Source organism: Coffea eugenioides, chromosome 10, assembly GCF_003713205.1.
Source record: "Coffea eugenioides isolate CCC68of chromosome 10, Ceug_1.0, whole genome shotgun sequence".
In the NCBI taxonomy this organism is placed as follows: Eukaryota; Viridiplantae; Streptophyta; class Magnoliopsida; order Gentianales; family Rubiaceae; genus Coffea; species Coffea eugenioides.
The window spans coordinates 11,758,397-11,780,924 of record NC_040044.1 but is presented as its reverse complement, the minus strand read 5'-3'; the positions used below and the strand labels follow the sequence as shown (position 1 = coordinate 11,780,924).

Below are 22,528 nucleotides of genomic sequence, written 5' to 3'. Positions count from 1 at the left end.
TTTTTTAAGAAAGGTTTTTCGTTTAGTTGACGATAATGTCAGAGCACTCATGTTAATGTTCGGAGTAAATTTTACCCTACTTTTTTTTTTTTTTGTTTCTTTTTTCAGTGACAAAACTAACAACAACAATTTCCCAAGTTCTATATTATCGGGATTTTCTAAATCTGTGAGGCAGTGTAGGAGCACTTGGGATCTTCGGTGACATATTTTCTATGCCAATCCAATGCCACCTCTAATATTACGCCATGTGTCCTGTTATTATTTGCATTTTAATTTTTTAATAATTCAAATTGGTTTGATTTAACACAAATTTTCTTTACCCTCTAAAAATTTTGAACCAAAATTAACCGATCGGTCTAATTCAAATACCATCACTTTTGAGTTAACCACCCACAATCTGTTGCATTGGGGAAAAAGAAAAAGAAAACCTAAACAAAATTGCCTCCAAACTCTTTCATCGGTAATTGCTTTGAACAAAGCCAAAAAGAGACAATCGGCAGTGGAGACAAGGAATAATATAATAAATATTTGGAAACAAAGAAGTCCAATTATGCACAGAATCTGGGCTGATGGCTTCAGGTTCAGAGAACTTTCCATGGAGATTTCTATCCATGAAGTCCTGAGTTTTTCCTAAGTTTACTTTTCGAACCCCAGAAAGGATTTGAAACAAAAGTACCCCAAATGCATAAATATCACTTTTCTCTGTAAACCGGCCAGTAGGACTGTACTCAGGAGCCAAATATCCCATCGCAGCGCTATCCTTGAGTGCTGAGAAGACAGTATCATTAGTAAGTAATTTGTGGAGACCCGAATCAGAAAGCAAAGGTCTGTTTCGTTGATCAATCAGCACATTCGCAGCAGAAATGTTTTGGTGAACAAGGGCAGGTTTATTCACCTTGTATCCATGTAAATACTCAATACCTGCTCATATTTATTATGTTATTCCTTGTCTCCACTGCCGATTGTTTCTTTTTGGCTTTGTTCAAAGCAATCACCGATGAAAGAGTTTGGAGGCAATTTTGTTTAGGTTTTCTTTTTCTTTTTCCCCAATGCAACAGATCGTGGGTGGTTAACTTAAAAGTGATGGTATTTGAATTAGACCGATCGGTTAATTTTGGTTCAAAATTTTTAGAGGGTAAAGAAAATTTGTATTAAACCAAACCAATTTGAATTATTAAAAAATTAAAGTGCAAATAATAACAGGACACTTGGCGATATATTAGAGGTGACATTGGATTGACATAGAAAATATGTCACCGAGAATCCCAAGTGGTGTAGGAGTGGTGGTTTTGGAGCCAATGAGCAGTAAAGTCGGCTCAAAGTATAATTTGTAGATCTAACTAATTAGAAATTAAATTTAAGAACTCGGGTTCTGCGATCTGCACTAGTTCAACCAATTTCGGGGGCTCAAAGTGAAAGACACCAAATGCCCAAGTCTAATTTTCATATCTCATATAACAATCTTTCTATGTCAATGTCATACAAATGTTTATGATCTCTTAATCGCTTTCTCTGATTAATTTCAATTTGGAGAATTCTGGTATTAGAACTACAAACGAGTCGAGTCAGGACATATTTTAGCTTAGTCAAGTCAACTTAATTTTACTAGAATGGAATTCGATCTAGCTCCTTTTTTGTAAAAAGTCATGCTTGAGTTTGAATTCAAGTTCGAGCATAAATCGAGTTCAAATGAAAATTAAAAAAATAACTATAATATATTTAAACTATTTAAAATAGATATTTATTAAATATAAAAAATTATATATATATATATATATACACACGCACACACATAAAATGTGACGTTGGGATCATTGGGTTTCAATTACAATTCCAGTAACTTATGAATAATTTACCACTTACCACCCAAAATTTTAAAAGCTAATTGCGTGACCCATGTACGTATTGGGACGAGACATTTGTGCCCTAATAGTACTACAAGTACAAAAATCTAACTTCCACCATACATTGCCCATCTCAATCCCAAATGCTCTTTCTTGCCTTTGATAGTTGATACAGGCTCATTTCAACATCTTAATTGATTTGATTAACGAATTGACGTGCAATTAGATGAGTGCTTATGATCAGCACTTTAAAACGAGTTCAATAACGTCCAAGCTAGATTCTGTTGTCCTAACAATTAGTAGGATATTGAATTAAACTTCCAACCCAGACTGAGGTGATCCCGAAACGAGACTTCAAATGTGTTTATGGCAAGTTAGGAAACTTTGTCACGTAAAAGATTTTTGTGTCGGCATTGTGGGATTTGAAGCTATGCAGCATTATAAAGTTGATGTCAAGTAGCCTCCCTGACAAGTGACAGTCGAGAGGATCAGGAGCTTCTTCTGCAGCCACAAGAATCAACCGTACAATACAACGCAGACATTGACGTAAATATTAATATAACAAATGTAGATATTAACGTAGTAATACAGTGAGATAAAAATAAAATAAAATAAAATAAAATTTTTTTTAACACATTAAAATCCGAGTCGTCATCGAGCTCGAGCGAAGGGTTTGATTAAGATATATCAGATTCCACCAAATATACAAATATAACATAATGTAACTACACATGTATGCCGATTATAAATCTCCTCTATTTTATTTCAGACCACTCCAATCTCCCAACTTGAACTGCACCTTGTAGAGGATCTCAATCCCAACCGAGATGGGGAAGACTTCTTACAGAGACGGGCATGCATTTACGAGAAGAGAAATTATATTGTTAAAGTACTGTCCTAATTCGCATGATATATATATGGCTAGTTGTTGGCTGCAACATGTTGCGTAACAACGAGCAGAAGTAGACAAACTAATACACAACTATTAGAAGAGAAATTGGGTTCCAGGATTAAGAACCAATATCATCAAAAAGATTTATCCATTAAGAATGCGTCAAAATCTTCCAAAACTTGGAAGATCATTACCTACAATTGGAAAACATAAGATCTTTGGCCCTCCTCAAATGAGTACATTTGGTAATCACCTACTCTCTCTCTCTATAGATATATAGAGATATATATCACTTGGATTTTGGGCATTAGCACCGTGTTTCGTCCATTGCAGGTCTCTTTTGATATGGTTTCGTCCATTGCAGTCTGGTTTCAGCACCATCTCAATTTTATAGTTCATCGAATTAATGTTGAGCAGAAGGGGACAAATTTAATGCGGTTGTTCAAAAGAAAAAAAAAATGAACAATTATGATGTTGGGTGTAAACAGTAGTACAATTTGTGATTAATTTGCTTGAAGGTAGCTTAATGGCGAAACACGAGAAGGCAAAGATGTTGTACATTGACAGCGCGGGGTAAGTGGAGAACAAACATTTGGGACCCTTATCATATCGATGTATTTATACAACGTGCGTACAAAGGGATTGAAAAAATTTTCCATATGTGCTTAACGTAAAATAGGTCGACATAGAAATTTAAAGAATTATATTGGACGAAACTAAAATAAAACTTGAAGGACCAAATGGTCATAGATTTTAGAGGATTGAGTAAATAGCATTAGTGAAAAACTAGTTCCAATTCTACAACTCAGAGTGGGCAAGATATCTTTTTCTTTTCTTTTCTTTCCTTTAACGCAAAAGAGAAACAAATCTCTTTTTTTTTTTTTTTTTTTTTAAAAAAAAAAGGGATAGCAGGGAATGTATACTTGTAATAACACACAATACAGCAATCAGACTAAACAGGAAACATATTTATATACTATGCAGAACAGTAGGGCTCAGAATCCCAAACAGCAGATAAGTTTCCATTTCTCTCCAGCCACTGTACAACTTGTACTAACCTTCTAACGTTTCCGGAAAAAAAAAAAAACTGTACAACGTGTACTGCAAACGTCAGAATTTGGAGATGTGAGAAATTGATAAGAGTAACAGCCGGCCGTTAAAAGAGGACACTGAAACTTTTCTAGCTCCGTAGATTTGACAAGAAGGTTAATTTGTCAAAAGTTTTAGATTCATGCTTGTTCCTAAATAATTACTGTAGTAAAAAACATGCATGCATGGTCATCACTACTGATTAGCTTGATTACACAGTGCAATCATCTCGTCGTCAAGATTTGCAAATGATTTAGAGCCTGATAGAATTGGAGTTTTTGAGAGTTTTTCTAGTAGAAAAATATGAACTCTAAAGATGTGATATACTTGAGATCGATAAAATATATAACTAAGAAAACATGTCAGGAGAATTTTTCAAAAATTTTCCCTAAAAAGCTAGCAATCTAAATGGGAACTTAAATAATTTACTGGTAACAGTGTTCTGAAGGACGATAGCGAATGAACATTTGCTGGCAATATTTTTACTACCAAACATTTGCTGGCAATATTATTACTACCATTGAATGTATAAATCCAAACTATCTACCAAATAATTAATTGGTAACGGTGTTCTGAAGGAGGATAGCGAATGAGCAATTGCACCCGTATTTGTACGAGCAGGAGGGGTAGAATTTTATAGAATTGGTATTAAACATTTGTCCCAATCAGTGAAATTTGCTATTGAGGTTTCATTTTCTCTTTTATATATAAGAGTGGGATCCTAGCCCAACTGACAAAGAAAATGTAGGTATTTCTCTGGAATTGGAGTATTCCGAAATTGACGGATTAAAACAAACATGGGGCTATAATGTTCTATTTTGATGTTTGAATATGTTTGGAGTTTCATAGTAAAATTTTTTAAATTAGTTTTTTCGGATGTGATTTAATTTCTATCATTAGTGCAATTTCATTAATGAAATATATTTTATATATAAAAAAAGAATAACAATAAAGCCCAATTGTAGATAAGTCCAACTTGAGTTGTTATAGCCAAATTAGTGCCATTAAATTGTCAGTCAAATTTGAAGAGACTAATCATAAAACGTTCAACCAAGAAATGAATAACCAGTTCGAAAATAACACCTGTTTATTTGAGTTGACTAGAACCACTTGGATGTTACTTTGGTTAGGCTGATCATCAAAATTAGCAAAGCCAAATTGGCTAAACAAAACTTTGATCACCAATAAACCATTTAATTAGCCTTTCAATGATTCTGTGAAAACCACTCTGCCAGTCCCTTCTGAATAGCGTAATTAGTATAAATTTTCTTGTTCAAGAGACTTAATTGAGATTTTTTTTGCCTGTTTGAGATGTTGAGACTTTCTCATGTGGATGGTTGACATTAATTTTGGTCCATTTGAAAGGCTAAATTGACATTCACTCTGTAAAATTTATAAGCTTTAGTTGATGTGGCAAATGAGACATACTTACGGAACACAATACTTGAAGGATCCGTTTGGTTCATGAGATGACACAAGATTGAATTAATCATCACATGTCATGTTATATTTGGTTGCATTTTATATATGAAATAACACATCCCAAGTAACCAAATTAATCCCCTATTCATGGAATAAAATAATTCCATGGAGGAGGTGGTATCAGTCATTCTAGGATAACTAACAGATAAGATGATAAAATTTTAAACTAATTTATTCTTACAAATAATATAAATTTATACTCTCATAATTATATAACTGTACTCCCATACGATAATATAATATGAATGGACTAATTTACCCTTAATGGTTAATTTTAAAATTTTTTTGACTAATATACCCTCACTACCAACATAACAAACTAATTTGCCCTTGTGAATGATACAGATTCATACGGACTATTATATAACTATACTCTCACATAATAATATAATAATAAATGAACTAATTTTCCCCTACTAATTATATTAAATTTTTTGACTAATTTGCCCCTACCCATTATTTTAAATTTTTTGACTAATTTATCCCTATTAATTAATTTAAAATTTTGACTAATTTGCCCATACTAACATCATAATAAAAGGACTATATTGATCTTGGACTAAATTACCCTTACTAAGCTTATTTTCTTAACCAAATTTTACATAAATACACAATTCTATCAATTGGGCTGTGTGAATGAGGACTTCAAAAAGTTCACGTTCGGTCCAAAGAAAAGTTTTCTATATTGGCTTGAGTTTAGCTCATGTAAAACTCTTAAATGGGTTATGTCTTAATTGATTTAACTCTGACTTAGCCAAACCTTGGCCTATTATTTAATTGGATTTCAAATTTAGGTTTAAAAACTCAGTCAAAATCTATTTTTAAGGGACCAAATAGGTTGAGTTTAAGTGAATGCAAAATTTTATATATCAAAACCCTTGATTTACTTTACTTTATAATTCTAAAGTTTCAAACTACTCTATTTTAATAAAAGTTATGAATATTAAATTTTTTTATTGAATTTTTTATTAATATTTTATAAAATATTAAATTATTTTATTAAAAAAATATGCAAATTAAGGGGTACTTTGATCATTAAAATAGTAATTCTGCCTCATCTTATCTCCAATCAAACATAGGATAGTATTATTTTTTAACATATTATGTCCAATTCAGAACCAATCAAACACTAGATAACTTGAATTGTTAATCTAAAGATGATTCAACTCAGGATTAATAATCTGAGGATGAGTCATCCTATCTCATCTAGTCTGTGAACCAAACGGACCCTAGTAGACGGCTTTCTTAGCAACTGTCATTGTTTGAATTGCTTCGGAAGTTAAGCAATGAGATGTTTCGCTTTGAGTTTTGTATAGCAAAGATTGATTTCTCAAAATGAAAAAAAAAACACATTGTTATTGTAATAATACTTACATTTTTTTATATGGGTACTGCTATTTTATGCCTGCAAAAATGTATGCAATCGAAGGAGATAATTTCAGAGTTTTCATAGAGGGTCTATCCCTTCCTGCTTTTTTTCTTGGGTGCCCTTGTCCTGTATCCTTAAGTTAAGGTACCAAAAAAAAAAAAAAAAACTTATCATACAAGTATGAGTAAAATACTGTTTTAGTTTGTAGATTATGTCCAATATTTAGGATCACTACAAGAAATTTGGCCTTTTGTGACAATACAAAGTCATCACTAAAAATCCAAAAGTCGTCATTATATGAATATAGTGACGACTTTTCCCATTGTCACATCGTTGTCACTAATTCTATGTCACAAATAGGTACCTGTGACAACCTTATAAAGTCGTCACTAAATATTAATATTTAATGACGAAGAAAAAGTCGTCACTAATGAATAGTTTTCTATGACGACATTTCTTGTCACTGTTTCAAAAATTTTTCTGTCATAAAAGATAGCAAAAGTCGTCACAAATGTGGACCTGCACAGTGACGACTTGAACTTGTCACTCTTACTCCTAGTATTCTGTGACAAGAATGGTCGTCACTTACAAATTTGTCTCCAACAGCTGCAATTGTTCATTCCAAATATAACATTGCCATGGCTCTCGTTCTGATAGTTATAGCCAAAAAAATTAAATTTGGCTAAGAGTGACATCTTTTGGGGAGGTTGTCACTGAATTTTTTCTAAAGGAGTTGAAATTAACCGATACAAATATAGTATTGCCATGCCATTTTCAACAAATATAACAAAACATTCAATTTGACAAAAGGCAAAACCAACGTAGAATATATGCCACAAATTCATATATTTGGCCATAACACATCTCCAAATTAGTCAAAACAGAAGTGAACCACAAATGTTGGGAATATAGTAATCCCACATAATCAGTTGTAAGTTCTAATGGCCAATACATATCCTTCCCAAAAGATAAAATACTAGATTTTGCCACTAAAGCATAGACTACACAGCTATGGTCAGATTTTGAGCATCTCTTGCAGCACGAGCATCAGTCTTCTCACGATCAAAATATGAAGCTAGACTGCATTGAAAATAAACTTTTCTTTAGAGTTTCAGCATATCCAACTACTGTGAACTTAAGTAAAAAAAATCAGTCAAGTAGGTGAACCAGCCAAAATAAAAGTTCAGCCAAAAATCAATAAAATACTTGTCTAATTTCGCAAAGAATCATCAGGTCGGGGTTGCTTCTCATGTAAAGGAAAAGAAGCAAAGATGGTTTTCTTGCCTCCTTTCTCTCATTTGTGCATAGAATATCTAAACAGATAAAATTTAGTATCTTTTTTCCCAGCTACAAAAGAACAGATATTTGAACCAGTACACTTTCACAATGATGGTCTTTGTGCGTCCATTTCTTCCTCTATATGATCTGTCTCACGTATGCATGAACTCAAATCTGTTGCAAATGCTCACAGTTTACTTTCAAGTGCTCAGCAGTGTACTTTCAAGTGCTCACAGTGTACTTTCAAGATACAATAGTGTACTTTCAAGTGCTCACAGTTTCACACAATGCAAATGCAACAAAGACTAGAAAGACAGGGTGTGAAGTTAAGGCTTGATTTTTGCAATAAGTATCATCTTTGGACCAACATTAAGCATAAAATTATACCAATAATCAAGTCATCGAGTCTTAAGGTTGAAACTCCTCACCTTTTTGCTGTCTATCATTTGCGCAAGTCTTTCATTTGGGCTATCAACTCCTCGTACAGCCCCCTAGTTTCAAGTTACTGATCTTGCAAGCTCTTAATTAGTTCCTTTTGGGCATTGAATTCCCCTGTCATTTGTGTAGCTCGTTGCTCTGCCACATCTGCCCGTCTTCGATGTTCTTCAATTTCACTCCTCAAGTAGTCAATCTCCATTGCTTGCCTCTTGGTTGTGCTGCAGTTACGAAGCTGTCCAGGTATGTATCCAAGTTGCTGTTGACAAATTTCAGCACTGCTTATTGAAGTTGTAGCTTCCATCTCTTTCATTGTTGCCTAGACAAGACAGAATAGCTTAGGTGTTAAAAGGCATGTCACAAAGGAGCTGTAAATGCATAAAAATAGAAGGACATCTCGCACCAAAGTCTCTTTCGCTAGATCATTTATCAGCCCTCCTGTCTTCTTTGATGTACAACTGATTTCAAACATTTCTAACTCTGAAAACTCTACTCCCTTCTTCCTCTTCTGTCAAATAGAAATTTTGACACCTGACTTTGAGAGTGAAGAAGAACAAAAAGCATAAGCATATCTCCAAACAGTTTTAATTGATTACCTTCTCTTCAACAACTCTAGCAAGTGACTTTGTTCCCACAGTAGTATGAGTTTCATTCTTGGCACGATTTCCTTTGTTACGGTCACTAATTTTCTGTAATATATAAACAACCAGCAGTAATTCTAAATATTTGAAATAAGATTTATATTTAGGCAAGACTAATTCAAGTATGTAACTAGACCTTGAATTCTTCACTTCCAAAGTAGTTGCATATCCATGTCCAATCCTCAGCTGATACACCTTCAGGAACATGTTAAATTGCTTCCTCCTTCGTCCCAAAAGTTAGAAAATAGCGATGCAACCGATATCGGTGATTCCGATACAAGGTGTTCAACCGCCTATTTATAGCAGTTTTTGAGGTGATGATATTCTCAAATTGGAAGTCATCCTACAAGACAAATATAAATACCGAAAAATTAAATAGAAGTACATAAGAATATTGCATGAGTATAAAGATCAAGCAATTCATTCTAGTAGTAATATAAGCAAAAAAAAAACAAGTACCGTAACCGTCTTGTATATGTTCTCTCTATATTCAGCCTCAAGATGTGACCATTTGTCAACATTAAGCCTTCCAAACTTCCTAACAACACAGCCACTCTCACTAATGAAGTATTGAGAGTCCTTTCCTACTATGCGCCGAATGGAAGGGTCAACTTCAATAGTTAGAGTTTCATTATCTTCTCTTTTGCGGGCCAAAGTAATGTTTCTAGTACGACCCCTTCTTTTTGGCAATGACACAGTTATGGTTAAACAAAATTCAAGGCTAAATTAGCTATAATAGTTCAACCAAAATAAAAGAACTAGAAATGTAAGTGCATAAGTTGGTACCAGTATTATCATGTTGACCATCCTGAGATCTTGCAGTCTCATTTGCGTCTAATGCCATTGAATCAGGAGTTTGAGGCTGCCCGTTGTTTGAACCAGTAGTAATATTTTGTGGTGAAGATGCTGGCGTCACAAAGGTCTCATTGCCGTTTGAGCTAGTACTTGCAGATGGACCTTGATGCTGATTTGAAGGTGGTGATGGTTGCTTTTGCTGTGCTTGTCTTCTAAGTGTTTGTGCTCTCGTTCCGGGTCCAGCCATCTGAAAGCAACAACTAACCAAACATCCATTAAAAAAAATGTTACTAAAAAAATACTCAGGATGACAAAACAAGATGACATCAGACTAACAAACAAGATGATAAAACAAGATGACAAAACTTTTGGACTAACCAAACATCCATTAAAAAGATAAATCAAACAAGATGACAACATATTGAATCAACTAAACTAGAAGTTATACTTAGGATACCAACAACCATTAGATTCATATTGAATCAATCTCATCTAACTAGAATCTGTCTCATTGTCACTAAGAATATCCTCATCTTCATCATCATCGTAAATGTTGGGGTCCCCAATGTCACTGTCATCAATAAAGTCTTCATTTGCTTGTTGAGTTCCTCTTAGCTGTTGGTCACCATGAATAACAGATGAAGGCACGCACTTTAATAGATTGCCATCTTCTCTTGAAATTGGTGGGGGGTTATCGAGATCTATTATAATATTGAATTCCCCCCTTTGTGCTTCCTCTTGATATATCTCCTCAACTACTGCCTCTTTGTCCACATGTTCAGGAACATCATAACAATTTCTTGGACCGAACCTCTCAACTACATACCAGTTTCTACCTATTTCAGGTCTTCAATATAAAATACTTGTTCCACATGTTGAGGAAGGACAGAAGGTTGGTTTTCATACCATTTTCTTGATGAATTCACACTTGTGATACCGCAATCCTTGTCTACTTGCATGCTGGTTGTATCATCTAGTTTCCACCAGTCACACTTAAATAGGACAACATTTTTCTTTCCAAACCAGCACCTCGCTTCAATAATTTCTTTTAGGACACCATAAAAGTCAATGACATTACTACAATGCTCGCCTTTCACTACGATGCCATTATTTTGTGTTTTTCTCTCTCTTTCACGCTCTTCAGTGTGAAATCTATACCTATTAGCCATGCAACTAGTATACATACAAATTCTATTGTCTAAACCTAAGGCCAATGAGCGAAATTCATCATTCTAGGGTTAGGAACCATATAACACCTATCCAGAGATTGAGAAAAGTCACTAAGAATATTATTTAAATTATAGTCATAAGAAGCCCAAACAACTGCAGAGTTAATTAGACCTTACACGTTCTTTGAACCATGTAGCAAACTCCTTATCATGCCGTTGAATCGTATTTCCAGTGCATTCAGCTTCCAACAAGGTTTTATGCTCACTAGCCAAAAAAATATGTTGAAATTAGTTTACTGGTGAGTCACAGACATAAAAATATGTTAGCATAAGTTATGCTTACTTGATGTAGTCATCGAGCTCATCACAGTTATTTAGCAAAAAGGTGTGGATCTTTGCTAGCTCTGAATCAGGTAAATACCGATGTTTAGAGCCTCCAAATGGATGAGCAGAGCCTAAAATATTGATAGCTGCCCGTGTTTGTCAACTCTTTCGTTGTTACGCTCGGGCCTGTTGAATATTGTCTCGACATTATCCAAATACATAGAACAGAATGTCAAGCATTCTTTGTCTATGTACCGCTCGGCAATACATCCCTCTGGGCGAGCCTTATTCTGCACATAACTTTTAAGTATTCCCATTTTCCTTGTTTTAATAAAAATAGGAAATATTAATATACGTTGCAGTAAACGAGACAGATTATAATAATGGACGCACAAAAAAACACTATATAAGTACGATGGCATACCTCTCAAATGGGAACATCCAGCGATATTGAGCTGGGCCAGCTAGAATTGCTTTGGCAGGTAGGTGAACCAGCACATGTAGCATTATGTCGAAAAAGGCAGGAAGGAATAGTCTCTCTAATTTGCACATAATCACAGGAATTTGCTATCACACTCCTGTAATACATCCCTATGCAATGTTCTAGCACACAACTTTTTAATCAAATCACTTAATTCAAACAGCACTTGTCGAACTTCTTTAGTTAAGCTTACACGAATTGCAAGTGGGAGTATTCGTTGAATGAAAATGTGAAAGTCATGGCTCTTCATTCCGGAAAGCTGGAATTGCCCATTCTTTATGCATCGAGATATATTAGAAGCAAAGCCATCTGGAAATTTGATAGAAGCTAAGAAATCACATACTTTTTTCTTCTCCTCTTTAAATAGCTGATAGCAAGCATGAGGCATGATGTAAACATCACCATTCTGAATCAAGTGCAACTCTTTTTTGATACCTAACTCCTTCAAATCATTGCGACACTGCCAGCTGTCTTTAGTCTTGCCATCAATATCCATAATAGTAGCAAAGACACTCTCCGATACATTTTTCACTGTATGCATGACATCTAAATTATGCCGCAATTTTAGGTTTGACCAATAAGGTAAGTCAAAAAAGCAACTTTTCTTTGTCCAATTAAGCCCACTGGCATCACGTTTGCGCTTCCTTGCCTTGATTTGCTGAAGAGTTTTCCCAAACTGTATCTCAACTCTTTCTACTTGTTCCAGAACTTCTTTTCCAGATAAGGGAATAACAGGATTCCTAAAATTTACTTTACCATCAAATGGCTTTCTTTCTCTACGCCAATGATGATCAATAGGCAAGAAGCGACGATGGCCTGTGTAGCATAATTTTTTCCTATGTTTCAAATGCATACAGGATGTTTCTGCCATGCAAATTGGACAAGCCTGATACCCTTTAGTATTCCATCCAGATAACATAGCATAGGTGGGGAAGTCATTTATAGTCCAAAGCAAAGTAGCACAGAGGGTAAATTTCTGACCAGTATATGCATCATAAGTTTCTAGACCATCCCAAAATTCATTCAACTCATCTACTAGAGGTGCCATGTAGACACAGATCTCATTTTGCGGGGATTTAGGACCAGGAATCAACATTGACATGAAAAAGAATGGGTCTTTCATACATTTCTAGGGAAGCAGATTATATGATACAACAAAAACGGGCCAAATGCTATAAGTCAATGTCATGCTTCCAAAAGGATTGAAACCATCAGTCGCGAGGCCAAACCTGACATTTCTAGGATCATGAGCAAAATCTAGATATAATTTATCAAAATGTTTCCATGCTTCGCTGTCCACCGGATGCCTCATGGTGTTACCATCATCTACACGCTTTTCTTTATTCCACCGCATATCTAAACCTATTTCCTTGTGTGCATATAAGCGTTGAAGCTTGGGTAAGGGAAAATAGCGAAGAACTTTTCGTGGAATTTTTGAACCCTTTGACTTGTAGCTGGCCTCTTTGCAATTTGGATTTGGACAAGTGTCCAAATTTTCATATTCCTTGCGGAAGGGTACACAATCATTGATACAGGCATGTATTTTTTCATATATGAACCCCAAATCTACGAATAATTCTTTTAGCATCAGAGAAAGACTTGGGAACTGCAGCTTCGGGAGGTAGTGCTTTCTTAAAGACCTCTAGCTAGGAGTTAAACGAGTTTATAGTCCACCCGTTCATCGTTTTGAGATGTAGAAGAGTGACTACAAAAGACAGCTTTGAGTAAAATTTGTTTCCAAGATAAAGTTCCCTTTTTGCATCTTCCAACAATTTTAGGAAGGCATCAGTCTCACTAGCATTCAAGCCTGAACTTCCTTCACCATCATCTTCCCTACTAAACCAATTTCCCCCCCATTGTGCAGTGCCTATGTCATTGAGCATATGGTTTAAATCCTCACTGTCAGTATCCCCTTCTTCATCACCGCCCAGATTACTATCCTCTCTAATTTCCTGTCGAAATTGTTCACCATGGTGTATCCATCTGGTGTAACTTTTTCTAATTCCAAATGTAAATAAGTGGTTCTCCACCACACTTTTTGTATGGTTGCAGAAGTTATTGCATTGTTTACAAGGGCAAGCTATCGTAAGATGTTTTGCCTTTCGAGAATATGCGAATTTTAAGAACGCAGCCACCCCAAGTTTATATGACTCGTCCTGTCTATTATCAAGTTTCATCCAATTTTTGTCCATTTCCTAGAGTTACAAATCCAGAACATAAGTCACAAATTTTTATCTACACATTACAACCAGAAAAAAGCATAGATAAGCAGATTATGAAGCAGTAGATTTACACTTGAAAGCTGTAAATCCATTTAAGCAATCTATTAAAGCAAAAGCAAGTCAGTTCTTCAAGAGACAATTACACGCTTTCCAGAACACAAGTCAAAAACAATCTATTAAAGCACAAGTTAAAGACGTTACCTGACATGTAAATTTCAAATTAGAAGAACAGAGGTAAAAATGGGCCTAATTGTCTCTTGAATCCAGTGTAAAGCAGCTGCAACAAAGGCAATGAAAAAGCTGAGAATTATTTTTCAACAAAGGCTTTAATGACAAAGCTAACTAACACTTGGATGACTAACACTTGGATGTCATTTCAACAAAGGCCAGCAAGAAACAACATTTCAAGTCTGATGTAAGATTGCAAGAATGACTAACACTTGGATGTCAGGAGATAACGTTAAACAAACGCATTGGAAACCAAATACAGTGTAAATGAAAAATTACATTTTGCCAATTGTTACCATCATTACGGATTTGCTGTCTCAATTTCATAGATACTTGTTTTATGAAATTGAGACACTTATTTCATCTCATCATCAAAACCTGGTCACTAAACAACTGACTTCACAGAAAACTAATTGCAAGAAAAACCCGAAACAGAGAGCACATGCATCTGTATAGCACATGCCTACTGATAAAACTGAACCCGAAACATCAGACAATGAGCACATGCATCTGACAATATTTGACATAGATCCACAAGAAAGTAGAAACTATACTAGTAGTTCACAAAATTCATCTAAGACAACAGTGTAAATTTCATCCTTGATGAAATAAAAGCCGCCATGCATCTATAGACAATGGAATAAACTAAGGGCGACCCACAAACAAGCATCTTCAAAGCCACAAAAACCTCCAGAATTTCAGAAGTTTCGTCCAGAATTTCTGAAATTTCCTCCAAAATTTCCTCCTTCCAAGATTCAGCTCAACATTCAGCTCACAAACCCCCCCTTCCAAGATTCAGCTCAACATTCAGCTCACAACCCTTCCTTCCACTTCGTTTCACTCTCACAACTCAACATTCAGCTTACACGACTTACAGTAGACAGAACTATTCGAAAATAGATGGAAAAATTTGAGATTTCTTACCTCAAATTATGCCGTGACAACCTTAGGTCTTCTTTTCCTTCTGATTCAGTCTTCAAACTCTGGCTTTTTCCCAAAATTCATGGTCAAATGCCGTGATGAACTTGGGATATTTGTTATCTCCTACTCTATTAAAGCTGCCCTATCAGTTTGGGTAGCTCAATTTAGGGATGCAAATGGTGGCTCAACTTAGGGATATTTGCTATCCGCTACCTACTAAAGCTGCAATTTCAGTTTGGGTAGCTCAATTTAGTGATTATCTCAGTAATTTTAGCAAGATCCCAGTGGAGAGAAGGAGAAGAAGATGGTGTCCGAAGGCAAAGAAAGAGGAAAATGAGTTTTGTCTGAAATTTGGTTAAGTGTTGTTGAGTGTTTGTCTTCCAAATGAACTTCAAACGATGTCGTTTCTGCTTCTTTTACAACCCGCCTCTACTCCTTCAATTTTCATCTTCCCGCTTCCACTATTGCACACTAAAAATAACGCCTTCTCTCTCTAAATTGTTGAACCTTTTTTTATAGAAATAATGCCTTCTATCTCTTTTTCTTTTTTCCCAATCTTTGTTCAATTAACATTGTTTATTATTTTGAGCTTTTTTAGTACACAAGCTGTATTAAAACTTTGGAATATAAAAATTTAGTATTTTTGAATTTTTTTTTCTTTTTTTACTAAGATAGGTTTTTTACTAAATTTTGAATTTTTTTTTTTACCGAATAGCTCAGCGAAGGTCGAAAACTTGAATCAAAGCATCTCAACATTAGGATCTCTACCAAAAATAATGTTCAAAAACTAAAAGGCTTATTACAAATATGTTTATGATTCAAAAAAAGATCTTTAAAGGCAAATATTTTTGGTATCAATTTAATAATGTTATCAATTATGCACGAAGTGTGGTCTGACAAGACCAAACAATCTGTTTAGTTGATCAAATAACCAAAATGGTTTACTAACACATGCATGAAACACTAAATCTATTTGATACAAGTACTGATTCATTAACCATAGATCCAATTTGATTATTGTAAATTGTAATACATAACAAACTCCAGTCATGCAATTGTCAAGATTTTTACTTAAGTTCATATTAAATTTTATTATTCTCTACCATTATTTTCACACTATGTTAATCAGTAATTTCCCATATGTTGTCAAGAGAACTAAATAATGAATTCATGATATTTTTTAACTTTATAACTAGGTATTAGTTACGTTTGGAATAATTAAAAAATAGGTAAACATCTTTTTTTTACAATACCTTACTCATTTTGCTAATGATGAACACAACCTAATGTGTAAAAGCATAGGGTGCCATAATAGAATTAATACAACCTTTCTTTATCGCATACGAGGCTAAATTGCAAAAGACACTAATGTCATGGTAGAGTTAATGAGATTAGTTTACCAAATATGGGCCTAAAATATAAAAGTTCAGCGAAATAACATAATTAATTAAATTTAATTACAACACATGGGCCATATCAAAAAATTAATGTGGTATATGGGGCTAAAACGTAAAATTTAGGGTGTCATAGTAGAATTAATAAAATTTATTTATAACACATGGGCCATATTGAAAAAATTAAGGTGGTATATGGGGTCAAAAAGCAAAAGTTAGGGTGTCATAGTAGAATTAATAAAATTTATTTACAACATATGGGCCATATTGAAAATATTAGGGTGACATAGTAGAATTAGTGAAAGTGAGATGAGAATAAACGCTTTGTACAGTGACGACTACTTGTTGTCACTAATTTAGAACGTATCACCATATTGTGACGATATTAAAAAGTTGTCACTGAAGTTGGTCCTACAGTGACAACGTCTTTTCCAGTCGTCACAATGATGATCTCCCGCCAGACTGCATAGTTGCGCGCCATCCATACTGTGATGACTTATCCCTTGTTGTCACTATTGACAGGTGAACCCACGATCAAGCATGACGACTTTTAGTGTCATCACTAAAGCCTTCAATTGTGACAAGTTTATATATTGTCACAGAGAATGTTGTCACAAAAGCCCAAATTTCTTGTAGTGTTTCTGTTGTAAGTTGAGGAACTTGAAGAGAAGTACTTCCACTATTTGCCATTTGTTTCTTTCGGTAATTCACTCTCACTCTTTTATTTTTCTCACACTTTGGAACTAAGCTCTGATACCACTTTGTTAGGAGGAGAGGATATATCAGAACTCACTTTTCCTTCTCTTACCAAAATTTGATAATTACAAAGGGTATTTATACATGCATAAGTGTCTTCTTAAGTTCATCGTATGACTCTTAGATTTCGTACATTCATGAAACTTACTGAACATTCCAACTACTTTATTCAAATAATATAACAATGCACCTAGTCTCTTAGAACACCATAAGACACTTCTAAGAGAAATCTAGAAATTTTAAATTATTTCTAACAGACGATATCCAAGTATACGCATAAGAGAACATCATGAAGCAACACGAAGAGTTAGATTTGAGCCTATGAGCCAAAAAATTAGATAAAAAACTAAGAGAATCAACAAACTGGCCCACTACATAGAAAACCAGCAGAAGAAAACAAAAGATTTAAACTTTTTCTGTGTTATACTTACAAAGGAACCAAATTGATAGCCAAAATACGAACATATTTATATGATCAATAAATTATAGTGTAACGGATCTTCTGTCCCATTTCTTGTACCACTATCTGTTCTACTTTTTATTATATTGCTATTTCTCATTGATAAATACCATGTTTTAGTTTTTATTTGTTTTCTTAAGATCCAAAACTATTAATTGAGTAAAAAATAGATACAACAGTCTCAAAAAATTAATATATAATAGAAAATTAAAAAATACAACAGAAAATTCATAAAAAATCTTATGTTTTATACATTTTGAATTTTTGTACTCATTAAATTTTGTGTTTTACTCAATTAATAGTTATTAGATCTTAAAGAAACAAATAAGAACCAAAACATGATGTTTATGAATGAGAAATAGCAATATAATAAAAAGTGGGATAGAGAGTGATACAGGAAGTGGGACAGAAGATCCGTTGCGAATCACATATGATCCATTATATTTGACTCCACCAATCACATAAACTTTACCAAACTTTAAGTTTCTCATTAAACTACATGGTTTTCTACTAGATAACCCCCTAAGCAAGGTTTCCTCATCTTTTTGCTAAAATTCTTAGATCATTCTTAGATCTGCTTTCCTTTTTCTTGTACTTATTTTGTGCAAAGCTGACAACAGTTCTAACAATCCACATCAGTTTATCCAACGAGGAATAGTGACTTAACAGGACAAGGAAAAGAATGTCAAACTGAACAAGTTACAACGTTCCTTACATAATTATCAAGCAAACCACCCAGTATGACAGTAGGTCGAAGGATAGTAGTATGGCCACTATGACATGTAGTTTCCAGTGTTTTCTCTGCATCCAGTAAAAATCATTGAGTGTGATGTAATTAATATGTGTGTGTGTGAGAGTATGTGTATATGTGTCAAAATACGTGGGAGCATGATATAATTCTTTTGAGTGAATACCTCTATACTAGTTCAACAATGTATTCAAATGTAAGATTTTATTATCAAACAAGAAATGCATTTTCCCTAATTTTAAGTACTTAATGCGATTATCAAATATCCCCTTACTATACGTTTTGTGAGACAACTATTTTACTTATGATTGTATACACAATTGTATGTTGGGGAGTATTTTGTTCAAGGTACTGCCACTAGCCTTGCTTTGAAGTACAAAAAAGTTTATGCGCTATTTTTTATCAGGCAAAAATTATGATTTAGAGAAATTGGAGATTTTTAGTGCCAGAATGCGTTTTAGGATGAGTATCTTAAAGTTCGATATAACTCTCAAGTTTAATTTTTTTTTAATAAAGTTTCTTTACCCTAACTTATTGGCTTATTTTTAAGGCATCGCTTCCTTTTATGAAATCATTCCAGAATAATTAAGGATTTTCTTAGGGGTGCCATGCCGTTGTTATTACAATTAATTTACTCTTAAGCTATCATTTGTGTGCACAGACTCACACTTTATTGGCTCCTTGCATTTAAATATTTTTCAAATTGCCAAAAAAAATATTTTTCAAATTAACCAATGGACTTAACTGAAATTAAATGTAGATTACTTTTTCCCAAAAAAAGCACCAAAAACTTCTGACTAGCGTGCGTTGGGTATCAATAAGTCAAATCCAAGAATTAAATGGTCGCAATCGTGACCTTTTTTTGTATCCTTTTTCTTTTCTTTTTTTGTTCTTTTTATGGTTCAAAGGAAATCACTGTGAAGGACACAACAGGCCGCCAGGGAAGACTTTCGCAAACATTGTGCCAGGGGATGCGTCTGCATCCACTCTTCCTGACCTTGGCTCGCTTGGAGTCCATCGAGGTGAGCCGGCTCTGGTGCTGTTGAAGCAGGAGCTATTGACGCTTGCGGAACCATATAAGACTGCCCTCATAGGGAGGTTTGCTTATAACAGACCTACCATGGAAACTATAAGGAAGTTTTTCGTAACTCTGGGCTTGAAGGGCTCTTGTTCGATAGGTTTATTGGATAATAAGCATGTACATACATCCTACTGCCGAGGAGGATTACACCAGAATTTTCCTTCGCCGCACGTGGTTTATTCAAGGATCACCGATGACGGTATCGAAATGGACGCTGGATTTCAATGTCAACCAAGAATCCTCCATCATTCCACTGTGGGTGCTGTTGCCGAGTTTGCCACTACTTTTTTTTGACAAGAAATATCTGTTTAAACTTGGCTCGTTGATTGGGCGACCACTGCAAGTGGATTCAGCAACCTTGAACTTGAAGCGGCCATCTGTAACTGGTCTCCTTGTGGAAGTGGACGTTGCAAAGAGCGCTGCTCCTCGCATTTGGATAGGAGATGTCGACGATGGCCATTGGCAAAAGATGGAGTATGAAGAGTGGCCGAAATTCTGTAGCTTCTGTGAAAAGGTTGGGCATTCGGATATGAGTGTTATAGGAAACATCTAACCCTTAAAACTGTTGACAAAATGTCGAGGGGGAAAGGCTGGCCTCGCTTGTTTATAAACCAAAAACACAAATGGACTGGGGGATAGGAGTTGCAGCAGAGTCTACAGGAATAGTACAGGAAACCCCAGCAGCAGAGGTGCACCAGGGTGCTTTAGCAACGTCCATTGGGGGTGGCGACCCTACCTCATTGACAGCTCCGAAAGGCGCATCTATGGGACTAACGGGTGCGTCTCTGCAGCACAAGCGATAGACTAGATAACTCCCATCAGCTGTACCAGTTCTCACAGATGCAGATAAGGTAATTCCAACATCAGATAGGCCCTACTAGGACGTCTTAAGGAATGGAGATCCCTCGTCAGCTCCCGAAGGCGCAACTGCCGGACTAGTGGGTGATGTGCAGCATGCGACGAGAGCTGGAAAATCCCCATCAACTGCAATTATCCCTCCAAGGAACTGCTCAGCCTTCAGGAGAGAGGAAGAAGAGGATAAGAGCACCACAGCGATTGTACATGCCACTCAGGAGGAGGATCCGGAACCAGTTTCAACGTCCAACAGATTTGCGACATTGGAGTTGCTGGAGATGGAGGCACTGGAAAAGGCGCGACCACGGGGTCACTGCTACTCTGTAGATGGTCGATCTCTCTCACCGTCTCCGCGAACTCTGCATGGACTCCGAAGGAAGTCATTGGAAGAAACCCAGGGAGTTGACATTCCCCTTCAAGAGCTAAAAACATTCCAATGGACCATAAACCAGCAGATGCAACGCACCCAGTTGATTGATGATCAATTGCCGAGTGGAGCAGTTATTGATTCTAGGGATGTGGAGCTCCTTAATACTTTATCCAAAAAAGCCAGGTCGTCCTCTTAACTACAACAAAAAACTGCAGCACTTTCTGTCTCAAGCTAGAGCCTCTCTATGTACTGATGATTAGGCCGCTTAATATGCTAGTGTGGAACATATGGGGGGCGTCTAGGCGAAACTCTCAGCATCTTCTCCGTAAATTGTGTCAACAAAATCAGGTTCATGTGGTTGTATTGTTAGAACCAATGACGGGTCAGGAGCACTTACAGGCTATTTGCCGGTCCTGCATTACACGAGAGCTCAGTCGCTTTTGGAAGGAAAGATTTGGGTGTTCTGGGATGAGGACCTTCCCATTTGTGAGGACCAGAATTTTTTTTTATAATTTTCTCTTATTTTTGAAAAATTAATTTATATTTCATTCTATATTTCTTTACTTTGACTATTTACCTATTTACTAGCCCTAAATTTCATGGTAATTTTATTAGTTGAGTCAAGAGTTTTACTTTTACTTTTAAAGTTATAGTAAGCTAGGGTTTTGGTGCATTTTGGTAGTGTGATCGATTGGTGAGGTGTGTGCACTAAATTTGGTGGATAAAAGCAAGTATTAAGTAAGAGAAAGTGTGTTATTAGAAGTGCTAATACTAAATTAGTGAATCATAAGTTAAACCAAAGTACAAGAAAGTTAAGGAAAATAGACTTGAACCAACGTGCACCGTTTGTTAACGATTGAGTACACTTGACCAATATTTTCTTCTCCTTAATTTGATTTCATCTAATCATCCCTAAATTACCTCTTAAGTCAACCAAAATTGTTGACCCAAAAACAAGAGGTAATAAAAAAAAAAGAGGAAATTGGTGGTGACAAGTGTTGGCAATTCAAGCCAACGTTGACCAAAGATCATTCTAGTCTTTATTTTGTAAATTCTCCTCAAAACCTATTCATTTTCTTCCTTCTTTGGCCGACCCTTAGAGAGAAAAAAGAGAGGAGAAAGTTTCACAAATTATCTTGATCTTGCCTTGATTTAGTAAGAAATCAACAAGAACCACAAATCTAACCCGAACAAAGGTGCAACAAGGTGATAAGGAAGCTTGAGGTGGAGTAATTTTGCATAGGCAGCCTTGGTTTTGTATTTTTCCTTGAGGATTGAAGGTACCAAGCTAAGAAACCTTCTTTCTTTTTCTTATCTTGCAATTTATGGAGAAGATGTCTTGAAATTAGAAGTTTTATGGAAGATATCATGAATTTGTGAAGTTGCTAGAATTTTCCAGCTTAGGGTTTCAAAATTTCAGCTTGGGTATATTTGTTTATATATCAATTATATGTTGAATTTGGTTAGCTTTTGCTATATAGAATATGTACCAATTGTCTCCTATAAGTTGTGAGCTTGATTTGGGACTGTTATACTATGAGATTGTAGCCTTGAAAATGGCTAGAAAAATTGGTAAATACAACGGAAGTGCTGCTGAAAATTTTCCCGCAGGAGACTCTGAGCAGTCTTGGAAAATCTATCATATCTTGGCGTAAAAAACTCTAAATTGAATTCTGATTTTGAGTTTAAAATTA

General features: G+C 35.3%; 1 long non-coding RNA gene and 1 pseudogene across 1 annotated transcript; one reads left to right on the top strand and one right to left on the bottom strand.

Moving 5' to 3' along the window:
- LOC113748871 overlaps positions 1 to 22,528 on the top strand; it is a 136,040-nt pseudogene that overhangs the window by 29,826 nt on the left and 83,686 nt on the right.
- On the bottom strand, positions 7,476 to 8,476 carry LOC113748877. Its single transcript, XR_003464476.1, has 2 exons — positions 8,383 to 8,476; positions 7,476 to 7,756 (listed from the first exon to the last, which is right to left on the bottom strand). It is a non-coding gene; the product is annotated as an uncharacterized LOC113748877 (long non-coding RNA).